Source organism: Polypterus senegalus, chromosome 11 (assembly GCF_016835505.1).
Source record: "Polypterus senegalus isolate Bchr_013 chromosome 11, ASM1683550v1, whole genome shotgun sequence".
NCBI lineage: Eukaryota > Metazoa > Chordata > Cladistia > Polypteriformes > Polypteridae > Polypterus > Polypterus senegalus.
The window spans coordinates 166,841,319-166,854,330 of record NC_053164.1 but is presented as its reverse complement, the minus strand read 5'-3'; positions in this window follow the sequence as shown (position 1 = coordinate 166,854,330).

Sequence of the window (13,012 nt, the reverse complement as noted above, 5' to 3'; positions counted from 1 at the left end):
ATCCCACAGCAAAACCGACAATATATATATATATATATATATATATATATATATACAAATCCCCTCCCTTGTCCACGTTACATATAACACACACCACACAAACGACAAATGGCTGGCAAACGGAATGATCATGAACTTGAGTCCGGTACGTGAAATAAATGTCCTGAATACGGGTACTGATTAATGGCGATAGTAATGTTCGTATTTCCGGCGTTTGGAATAACCTCACCGTGATTCCTCGGCGCGCGAATGATGATTCGACCCGGGGTCTTCAGCGGTAAGCAGGTTGAAAGGCAGTCCGGGTGAATGAAATACAAACTGGATGATAGCGCAATGGAATGAAACGGCAGGCAGGTTGTAATCGTGAATGCGTTGTTGGTTGTTCTCCTTCTCTCTCCTCGTGCTGGTCTCTCTTTCGTCTCCTCCTCTTCTCCTTAAATAATCCGTGACGGCAGTAATTGATTAATTGATATACAGGTGTTTTCCAGGTAAGTGATTGTGAACTCCTCCCATCATCCGTCCTCCTTTACGGGACAACATTAACTGATACACAACGCAGTCAATGGGACAATGAAAACGAGACACACACAGCACTGACATTTAAACACTATGTGGCACCGCTACATTCCCCCAACCTTGGACAAGGGAGGGCCGAAGTATGGCTTGAGGTTGGCCACATGGATGGTGTCTAACTTGGAGGCAGTGCCGATACCCCTTTGGATCTGGAAATTGACTGGACCTGTTTGTTGAATGATTTTAGCTGGACCTAACCATTTAGGCGCTAGCTTGGCGGAGAATTTTCTGCTGGCATCTGAGAGATGGTGAGCTCTAATCCAGACCAAATCACCCGGCTGGAAGTGCGCTTCCCTCCGCCGGGCATTATACAGTTTGGCGTGTCTGGATGTCGAACTCACCAACCTCCCTTGGATTCTCCGCCGTAAACCCTCTACCTTAACCAAATTATTGTAACTGGTGGATTCTGGACTAGGGGTGCTGGGAAGGAGTCGGTCGAGTGGGCCCTTAAGCTGTCTGCCCAGCGCAACCAAAGCAGGCGTCTCACCTGTGGCTTCATGCACCGCGGTGTTCAGGGCAAACCGGAGCTCGGGAGCCATTTATCCCAGTCCTGATGGCGTTCACCCACATAGGAGGCGATCATGTTCTTCAGGGTCCGTTCACTCGCTCCGTCATGTTGGCCTGGGGATGGTAAGCGGTGGTGAGGTTTTTCTTCACTCCCCAGGCTGCATAAAGTTCATCCAATATGGAGCTTGTGAACTGCGGACCCGATCCGAGATGATGTTTCTTGGCACCCCAGCGGGTGAAGATTTCATTCTTCAGGATGGAGCATATTTTGTTAGCCCTTGCATCGGCTAACGCAAACAGCTCCACCCACTTGAAAAATAGTCTACTACTACCATCAGGACGGTCTTCCTCGAGCTGGTGATAGGAAATGGCCCCATTAGGTCGACTCCCAAAGTCTCTCCTGGTCCATCTGCGATCGTCGATTGAAGTAATCCCGCCGGTTTACCAGGTGGGTTTTTTAGTTGTTGGCAGGTGGCACACGTCTTCACGTGGTGGCACACGTCTTTCGGACAGACGGCCACCACGCAACCCCAGAATCTTTAATAAAGTTTTTGTCCTTCCAAGGTGACCACCTAAAGGACTGTCATGGTAGTGCTTCAGAAAGTCGGGGCGAGCTCTTCCGGGACCACCAGTTGATGTTGCAGACCCCCAAGGGTGGATGGAATAGTCCTGTACAAGACCCCTTGGAGGTCCACAAAGTGTACCCGGTCAGTTCGCTGTTGCTCCAGCCCTTCCCTGATGTTCTGGCAGAATGGACTGGTAGCTTGTGCTTGGGCTAGGTCTTCAAGGCTCCTTGGCAGAGGGAGGATCATCTTTTCGCCTCTGCCAAACACACCATCCCGACGGCTCCGATACCCTAGATAGTGCATCCGCACGATGTTACCACAGCCCTTCCGGTAAGTCACCCTGAGCGTAAAATTCTGGAGGCGGAGGACCCACCTGGTCAGACGGGAGGAGGTCTTCGGTGATTGAACACCCAGGTCAGAGCGTGATGGTCGGTGTACACTTCAATTCAACCCCTCAAATAATGTCTCCATTTCTCCACAGCCCACACGACAGCCAAGCACTCCTTCTCAGCTGTCGAGTAGTTCAGCTCAGCGCCGCAAAACTCGTGAGGCGCGCGATGACATGTTCAGCCTGGTTAATTCTTTGAGTGAGCACGGCGAGCCCCAGGTTGCTGGCATCTGTCTGTACCTGGAAGGTGAGCTGTGGATCGGTTGGGCCAGAACGGGTGGCTCTTGTAGGTGGCTCTTTAGTCGCCGACCGCGTCCTGGCATTCTGTGGTCCACTCCCACGGGACATCTTTTTCCTAAGCTGGTTCAAGGGAGCCGCTATATCTGCCATCCGGGGAATAAACTTATGGTACCACCCCACTAACCCAAGAAAACGTTGCAACGACTTCAAATCTGTGGGCGTGGGTACTCCCGGATGGCCAAGGTCTTCGGGGTCTACAGCGACCCCTCCGATGAAAGAATGTGCCCGAGGAAGCGTATGTGGGGTTGAATGAAGGTACACTTCTTCGTGTTCAGCGTAAGGTGCGCTTGATGAAATCGCTGGAAGATGGTGTCTAAATCCGGAGATGTTGATTTATAGAAGGGGAGTAAACAATGGCGTCATCGATGTACACGAAGCAGATCTTGCCTATCAACCCCCTCAGAACCTGCTCCATGAGCCGCTGGAAAGTGGCCCCAGCATTTTAAGCCCAAAAGGCATGACATTGAACTGGAACAGGCCTTCAGGGGTGATGACTGCCGTCTTCTTTTACTCCCTCGTCCATCGGCACCTGCCAATAGCCACTGCGGAGATCTAATGCTAAACACTGCAGCTCCATGCAGTGACTCCAGGATTTCATGAACCAGGGGCATGGGATATGCGTCCAGGCTCGTCTTCTCGTTAACCCCTGTAGTCCACACAGAAGCGATAGGAATTATCCGACTTCTTCACGAGGACCACAGGGGCGTAGGAGGAGGAAGATGGTTCTATTATTCCCTCGGCGAGCATCCGATCGAGGTGTTCTTTAATGACGCCCCTCTTCAGTGGAGAAACCCGGTAAGCTCGGTGCCTTATAGGGACTTCGTCCAAGGTGTGGACCATGTGGGTCACCCCACGGGCAACTCCTAACTTCTCCGTCCACACCTCGCCCACTTCTTCAGCACCGGCCTCACCTCTTCAGGTTGTCCCTCCACTGGGGCTGCCGCCGAGGTGCTTGCGCCGCTCCTCTCTGCTGCGTAAAACCCGATAAATTCGAGCCCAGATCTTCTTTGGATTTGTAAATGATTTGCATATCCCTTCCCCCGGTACCGTATACCCCCTGGGACTGAGATGGATGGTCATCCTCATGGTGGCTAGAGAATCCAGCCCAAGGAGTAACGGAACTGACAGGTGCTGGTCCTCCAGGACATACGTATCCATATCCCAGGTGGTGGCGAGTACACTGTACCTCAAGGGGACTCTGCCCAGGGCCTTGTGTTCACTCCCATCCGCCAATACAAATCGGACGGACGGGCAGATGTTAATTTGTCTGTCGGTCGGCTAATCTTCTCCCACTGCTTGAGCGGATTAAGTGTGATGGCTCCCGGTATCCACCACCGCATCCATCTGCCACCCCCGCAGCCTCACTGGGACGATCAGAAGGGGCGTGCTCGCTTGCATAATGGCGAGATCGGCTTCCGACCGGCAAGGTTTGGCTCGTTGTGGTTTTAGGGGCTGGGTTTCTCGTGTACTGGCCTGAACTTTGTGCCAGTACGTCTTTGAGTTTCCCCAGTCCCGTTCCACTTGGGAGCCTACCTCACCAAGTCCTCCACCGATCCCACCACCCCTGAGACTCCCAGCTAACCGCGGGTTACAGGCATTAAGGGCGCGCGGACCACCTCTTCTTCAGCCATAGCCGGCCGCCACTTCAAACACAAAGCCCGGTATTCATAGGCGAAGTCCCGGATGGTTTGTGAAGGTAGTTGCACCATGGACCGCAGCTTGTCCTCCAGTTCGGTCTCGTAGTCTTCGGAAGAAAAGCCGCGAGGAAAGATCGGCGAAAGGATCCCCAGTCGAAAATAGTCTTCTTGGCCGTCAGCCACCAGCTCCGCACCGGTCCGAGAGGGATGTCCCTATCACCCCAATTAGCTCTTCCGGGGTTAGAGGGTTAACGGCCAGGTACGCCTCCCGTCCTCCACAAAGTTCAGGACATCATCGACATTATAGGAGCCCCTAACTTGGGAAAAGACAGGCGCACCCCAGGAACAAATGGCGATTGAGGCATGCGCTCCCCCCGAGATACGTGCACGGCGTTGAATGACGGGCGACGGTCTTATCTTCTGGAGACACCTTTGGACTTCCCCTGAAGAGAATCTTGCCAGCGTCGATCCCGCCTCTGGAGGCACAACACGATTTCCGTCCCAGGAGTTGAACTTGCTCGTTGATGTATTCTTTCATTTCCTCCTGGGAGCTGCTGATGCGAGCCCGCAAGGCTGCTTCGCGCTCCAGCGTACTTTCGGCAACCTCGCGGATCTTCTCCTCCAGCCGGGTCATTTGTTGCGCCAGATCCTCCCACAGAGGCGAGACGTCCTCCAGGCCTTCCTCTTCAGGTCCACGGTGATCTTCGAGGTACAGCGACTGCAAAGAATCCACCACCTCTCGCACCGCTGAACACGCTCTGACCGTGGCGTGCGCGCCCGGCTACTCCATCATCACACCGGGCGAAGCAATGGTGTCGTCCTGCTCGCACGCCCTAAAGACATGATATTTGGGGAAAATTTAAAGGCAGACAGTGATCGAATTAAATAAAGATTCCTCAGAGAGGGCACCACTTATGTAACGGCCGACCCCTTATTCCCAGCCGGCAGCTACACCTCCAAGACCTGTGGCCTGGATAATTGACTGAGAAACCTTTTCCTGTCAAGCCGTACTCCTACACAGATTAACTTTCCCCACAATCGACGGTTTGAAAAGCAAAGACAATAAGCAGAATGTAAATTAAACAAGAATAAATGTATTAAATGGGACAAGACACGCCACAAGACAAATGTACATTCAAATATTCCTCCACCCCAACAATCCCACAGCAAAACCGACAATATATATATATACAAATCCCCTCCCTTGTCCACGTTACATATAACACACACCACACAAACGACAAATGGCTGGCAAACGGAATGATCATGAACTGGAGTCCGGTACGTGAAATAAATGTCCTGAATACGGGTATTGATTAATGGCGATAGTAATGTTCGTATTTCCCGGCGTTTGGAATAACCTCACCGTGTTTCCTCGGCGTACGGCGAATGATGATTCGACCCGGGGTCTTCAGCGGTAAGCAGGTTGAAAGGCAGTCCGGGTGAATGAAATACAAACTGGATGATAGCGCAATGGAATGAAACGGCAGGCAGGTTGAAATCGTGAATGCGTTGTTGGTTGTTCTCCTTCTCTCTCCTCGTGCTGTTCTCTCTTTTCTTCGTCTCCTCCTCTTCTCCTTAAATAATCCGTGACGGCAGTAATTGATTAATTGATATACAGGTGTTTTCCAGGTAAGTGATTGTGAACTCCTCCCATCATCCGTCCTCCTTTACGGGGACAACATTAACTGATACACACAACGCAGTCAATGGGACAATGAAAACGAGACACACACAGCACTGACATTTAAACACTATGTGGCACCGCTACAATTTTATCTTTGCCTAAGCTGGATGTGTAGGATGACATTCACATCTCAAGTGTATAACGAACCTCAGAACCTCAAGAAATGTAGGTGTGCCGAGGTAGCCAAAGATTTGCATAATAGGAGAGGCTACACTTAACTGTAAAAGATGGGGTTCAAACCAGGATTACTCCACTACTGGAAATATTCTTCCCAATCAACAACCCATTCAAATAAGAAGAATGCTACAGAAAAAAATTATTAAATCAAAATTATATTATCACATAATGCTAAATATCTATAATATTTACTACACCCCCTAATGAATAAGTCATATACAAACACAAACGTCATACTGTGTTCACAAGGTCCTAAACAAGTCCTAGTCCAATAGTGGAAGTAATGTATTGTCCAAATGTAAATGAAGATAACTTGTGGATGAACTGGATTGAGCAGATGTACTACTGACTGATGAAGGACGTGCTGACGCCAGCTTTGCAAACAAGAGAGGCAGCGGAGAGTTACTGAGAGTTTGTGTTTTCTGTGGTGTGAGAGTTAATTAAAAAAAAAAAAAACTTGTTCTTGTTACTTGTATTTGAATTAACGTTGAAGAGGCAGGGCAGAAGAGAAACTTGTCTGTGGCACCTCTGCATGAGAACCACCTTTTTCAACCCTCGCAAACATATGCAGTTTTTAATATCTGGAAAACATTTGGGATTAAATCACTTAGAGATCTTTATATAGACAACTTCTTTGCATCCTACGAACAATTACATTCCAAATTTAACTTTCCAGCAACACATTTCTTTCACTATCTTCAAATTAGAAACTTTGTTAAACAGTACCTGCCCGATTTTCCTCATCTCCCACCTTCCTCTATGCTGCAAAAAATGTTGCTCAGTTTCGAGGACTCTGACAGCATTTCTGCAATATATAAAATTATTTTACAGTCCCTCCCTTTCAAAGATCCAAAAGGACAATGTGAAAAAGATCACTTAATATATCAGAAAAGGAGTGGAAGGTAGCAATGCAGAGAATTCACTCGTGCTCCATATGCGCAAAGCATACAATTATACAACTCAAAATTATATATCGAGAACATCTGTCTCACTTAAAATTGTCCAAAATGTTCACTGGTCAAGATCCAACTTGCAAATGCTGCAATCAAGTCCCAGCTTCACTGGGTCACATGTTTTGGGTCTGCGCCAAATTAACATCATTCTGGACCAACATTTTTAAATGCCTTTCAGACAGCCTTGGTGTCACAATCCCTCCTAATCCACTAACAGCTGTGTTTGGGGTTCCTTCAGATGAGTTTAAAGTGGAGAAGGACAAACAAACTGATTTCCTTCACAACACTTTTGGCACGCTGACTTATTCTGCTAAACTGGAAGAATCCTAACTCTCCTCTTTTAAGTCAGTGGATAACTGATGTTTTATACTATTTGAAATTAGAAAAAATCTAATTCTCAGTTAGACGATCTGTGCAGAACTTTTTTTTTTATTTGCTTATTAAACTCATCAATTTACTTATTTTTACTAGCATTAAGTTTTACTCTGTTGGCCATGCTCTCTTGGTTGACTTGTTTTCAATCCTATTTTTTATAAAAATTGATCTCTCTGTATCTATCTGTTGTATGATTACAATAAAATCAATTAAATAAAAAAAGGGCAGAAAGCAGCACTAAATAGTTAATAAGTAACAGAAACAGTGATTCAGCAATAAGCAATAAAGTGGCGAGCGTTAAGATGCCTGATCAGGCACAAGAGGCTGTAGAAGCACATAAGACAGTAAGAAATTGACTAGTAGCAGATACTAACTAAGCAAGTTTTACTTACTCGGAGAACAGACTGAGAAAAGTAAAGTTAACCTCACAGAAAGACAAACAGCAGGCATTTGAAAGAGAGAATATTACAGGAGCTTAAAGAGCCAGAACGTGTAAAATAACTGTAGCAATTCTATAATGTAATTTCTTTGGCCTACATTTTTTTGGTTTTAACATTTACTTTAATAAATAAAACCCTTAAGGAAGCTTTAGTACTACTCCTAAATCAAAATTTAATAATGAGGCCAGGTACACAGCTGGGAAACCTCCCTGGAAGGGTGGATAGCCTCTTGGCCAGGGCAGGGACGGATCCAGTTGTCATTGTCCATGTTGGAACAAATGACATACATAGGAGTAGTCTGTCAGTTCTGCGATCCAAATTCAAAGAGTTAAGTACCAGAACTGATAAGGTAGTCTTCTCTAGTTCTGCCTGTGCCACACAATGGTCCAGGTAAGACGGAGAAGGTTAGAAGGCTTAACATGTTGCTCAAATCTTGGTGCAGGGTAGAAGGGTAGGTTTATGGGGCATTAGGACTCCTTTGGAACTGATGGGACCTGTTCCACCACGATTAATTACAATTGAACCGGAGGGGCACCAATGTATTGAGGAGAACCGTATTTGTGGTTTAGTCAAGGATATTTCAAACTTGGGAATCGGGGGGTGAGGGGGGATAAATCAGGTTGGGTAACAGTGTTTAGGACAGGCCAGGTTTAGAACTATTCATGGAAGAACAAACAGTGCAGAAATAAAAATGCATTGTGATTGATAGATAGATAGATAGATAGATAGATAGATAGATAGATAGATAGATAGATAGATAGATAGATAGATAGATACTTTATTAATCCCAAGGGGAAATTCACATTGATTCATTTTTGATTAACTTGTTGCTGCTGTTCTTGTTATTTTGGTCATCATTTTGGCTGGAAGTGGAACAAGTTTTCCACAATGAGATTAATAGCACCAAGTCTGTTTTATGCAAGGAGCTAAATGCTCCCTGTACATATTTTCACCTTGCAAAACTGTAAACAATCCAACAAACAAAACAATTTAATAAGGCCAAATTTCAGAATGCAGAGTGCATTCTCTCCGATAGAACTACACCACAACATTAAAAATTCTCATTCAAATAAATCTTCATCCCAACTACAAAAGTTCCCTCTTGGGACAATAAACATGATTATTTCACTGAGCCCCACCCCAAGAGAGTCTCTTGCTTTGAAGCAAAACTTTAAATGACTGATCAAATTAAAAATACACCAATCACCGGTCTGCTAAATGCCTGATGGAAACAGTTACACGGGGATTTCCTTGCCACTTTTCTGCTGCAGATTGAACATCTGCTTTAAAGAAAGTGTGAAACCGCCTTACTATTCCAGTCCAATAGGTAACAAGAGAAATGTGTTAAAATAACTACATGCCATTTTCTGTACTTTCCCATTTATATTTGTCCTAAAAATTGTACAAATTAAAATTTAATTGCCAATTAGAGGCAAGAAGTTTTCTGATGTGAACTACAAATACGTTTGGCTGCTGCATCTGGTAGCCCTTAGCACTGTGCTCAAGGTTCTTGACCTTTTCTTCTTAACTACTAATAAGCATCTTGTTCTCGTACAAAGATTATACAAGTGGGCCCTACCTCAACAAAAGTCTCAATTTGTGTAGCTTTTCCTATTATATGCTTCTTGTCATGAAAGTGTGTGTAATATCAGAAACAATGCATTCTAAGGCCAAACATCTTAAAGAGCAAAACTATTTTTAACTAGACACTTGCAAGCAATTCTGAATTTCAACAAAAGGCTTACGAAAAACCCTTGAGTTATTTTGTTTCAGCTGCAAGAGCAATTATTTTATATTTCTTTAAAAAAAAGAGCAAGGCACATTTAAAACAGGCTTTATCTCAATACTTACATAAAGGCTAACACAAAGCAGATGTAACTTTTAAGGGCTATAAATACAAACTCTTTATAACTGATAACTTTAAAAATACCAGTCACCCCCACATTGGGGGTGGGGGCTTGCAAACAATTCTCATTCTCTTAACGAAGGATAAGAGTCTGACTGTGTGGAGACAAGTCTCTACTACACTCTCAAGGATGGAGGCTGCAGTGCCTGCCACAAGTTTCTTTATTCCTCCTTAGTTAATGATATTTGTTTTCACACCTGGCACTTTAATTATTCATCTCTCTATTATAAAAAAAAAAAAATCCTGGAAAAGCACAGCGAGGAGAAGTGATCTTCTTGGAAGACACTTAAAAGACCCGTGAGACGCAAACAATATCAAATAACACTCAGTCATGTGAAGGCACGTAGCACACACAGATCCTGTACTCTCAGCACATATAAAGCGTATAAGGACAATATGTTATAAATGAAACGTCAACGACTAAGCAAAGAAGAAAGAGCAGCGCGGAAAAAGAGACCCAAAAGCGGAGAGAAAAAAAAAGGCAGATAAGAGATTATGAAAGTATTGGAATTTATTATATGTGCATATATATATATATATATATATATATATATATATAAGGAAACATTTTAAAAATAACGTAACATGATTGTCAATGTAATAGTTTTGTCACTGTTATGAGTGTTGCTGTCATCAAGGATTTGATTAATTATCATTTCTGTCAATTAGGTTCGTATTTGGAGGATGTGTTTGTCAACCATTATAAAGATAACAGGTTTCATTCATCGAAGTGTTCACTACCCAAATCGGTACTCGTGAATCTAAGATGTTTAACAGGCATTCCCGGTATTAATATATATATAGTTTTGTCTTTAGCCCAGACAAGACGCTTCTGACGCTGTCTCTTGTTCAAGAGTGGCTTGACACAAGGAATACGACAGCTGAAACCCATGTCTTGCATATGTCTGTGCGTGTGGGTTCTTGAAGCACTGACTCCAGCTGCAGTCCACTCTTTGTGAATCTCCCCCACAGTTTTGAATGGGTTTTGTTTCACAATCCTCTCCAGGGTGCAGCTATCCCTATTGCTTGTACACTTTTTTTTTTTTTTTTTACCACATCTCGTCTTTCCCTTTGCCTCTCTATTAATGTGCTTGGACACAGAACTCTGTGAACAGCCAGCCTCTTTAGCAGTGACCTTTTGAGTCTTGCCTTCCTTGTGCAAGGTGTCAATGGTCGTCTTTTGGACAACTGTCAGGTCAGCAGTCTTCCCCATGATTGTGTAGCCTATAGAACTAGACTGAGAGACCATTTAAAGGCTTTTGCAGGTGTTTTGAGTTAATTAGCTGATTAGAGTGTGGTACCAGGTGTCTTCAATATTAAACCTTTTCACAATATTCTAATTTTCCGAGATACTGAATTTGGGACTTTCATTAGTTGTCAGTTATAATCATCAAAATGAAAAGAAATAAACATTTGAAATACATCAGTCTGTGTGTAATGAATGCATCTAATATACAGTTTCACTTTTTGAAAGGAATTACTGAAATAAATCAACTTTGTCATATTCAAATTTTATGACCGGCACCTGTATACACACATATACACACACGCCGGAGGTGAATCGCCATATGCAGAGTGTAAAATGGTTTGCGAGGGGTATCCCATGGGATCCTTAAAACAATCCTTTACAACTGAGGTTAAAACACAATGAAGTAAGCAGTCTTTAAAAAACGAGTTTTCGGTTTTGACGCACGACCGTGTACACCATAGCAAACTGTTTTACACGGTCCATACAGCAATTCGCATCCGCGAAAAAAATGCTTCTACTTCTTAGATGCTCCTGCAGGAACACGGAAAGTCTACGCGAGTCACAGGTGCATCTGGACTTTGCAAAGACGACAACTCCTCAAGTGACGAGTTGGAGGTGGGCACATGTGCGATGGCGGTCCGCCAGTTTTGAGTCATGGACGATTGTGTGTTAGTTCATTCCGTGCATTGTTACAATATTGCTTTTCTTGCTGATTTATTGCATTACCGATTTTTTAAATGTTAATTTTCTCCCAGTGCTTAAAAATCATTAAAAAACCGGCCTGATTATGCGGCGTATGGTACACTGCGGGTTGGCTAGTTAAACGATATTATGCATTGTTTTAAAAACTACTGTGAAAGTCTCATTGATCTAGTTTGGTCTTATTTCTAGGGTAATTAATTACAGCTTATTAATGAGATTAATGAAAACAACAACAGTTAAGGAAAAACAGGTCTTATTTACTTAAAACTGTACAAAAACATCACCACCTGTCCAAGAAGGAGGAGTACAGTGATCCATCGCTATATCGTGCTTCGACTTTCGCAGCTTCACTCCATCGTGGATTTTAAATGTAAGCATATCTAAATATATATCACTGATTTTTCGCTAGTTCGCAGATTTCTGCGAACAATGGGTCTTTAATTTATGGTACATGCTTCCTCAGTTGGTTTGCCCAGTTGATTTCATACAAGGGACGCTATTGGCGGATGGCTGAGAAGCTACCCAATCAGAGCACGTATTACGTATTAAATAAAACTCCTCAATGATATACGATATGCTTCCCGCTCGGTGCTTCGCATACTTGAAAGCCTGAGCAGCACGTATTGATTTCTGATTGTTTGCTTTTCTGTCTCTCTCACTCTCTTTGATATTCTCTGCTCCTGATGGAGGGGGTGTGAGCAGAGGGGCTGTTCGCACACTGGCCTAGAGGATATGGACGCTACTGTAAAAAATGCTGAAAGACTACCTTCACATTGCTCACCTCCTTGCAGCCTCTGTCCAGCAGTGCTTCACATACTTAAAAGCCTAAACAGCCCTATTGATTTTTGATTGTTTGCTTTTCTCTCTCTCTCTCTCTGACATTCTCCGCTCCTGAGGCGCACTCCTTTGAAGAGGAAGATATGTTTGCATTCTTTTAATTGTGAGACGGAACTGTCATCTCTGTCTTGTCATGGAGCACAGTTTAAACTTTTGACTAAAGGGTGTTATTTAATGTCTAGAGGGCTCTAATAATGTTTAAAAATATATATATATATATTTAGAAGGTCGTATGCTCTAACTGAGAAAATATTAAATTTATAAATAAAGAATCCTACTTTGCGGAAATTCATTTATCGCAGTAGAGTCTGGAATGGATTAACCGCGATAAACGAGGGTTTACTGTAAACCATTTCAAAGAGGCCTACAGGATTTACACAACAAATTGCACCAAGACCAACAAAACTATTATAATGAGAGCATTTTGTGAAGCATACAAGAACAAAAATCTAAAATACTACACTATACTTTAAAACTCTAAAGTTCGGTCAAATACTGCACAAGGAAAAAAAAAAAAAAAAAACTATGGCATTTGTAAACAAGTTCTGTCATATACTGCACAAACATACGAAAATGTATTATTTATTATAATTTATAATTAATTAATTTATATTATAATTTATTTGCACGTCATGTTACACTGTGGACCCTGAGCTTTGCAATTTCGTCTATCTGCATACTTGTATATGGTTGAGATGACAATAAAGTTCACTTT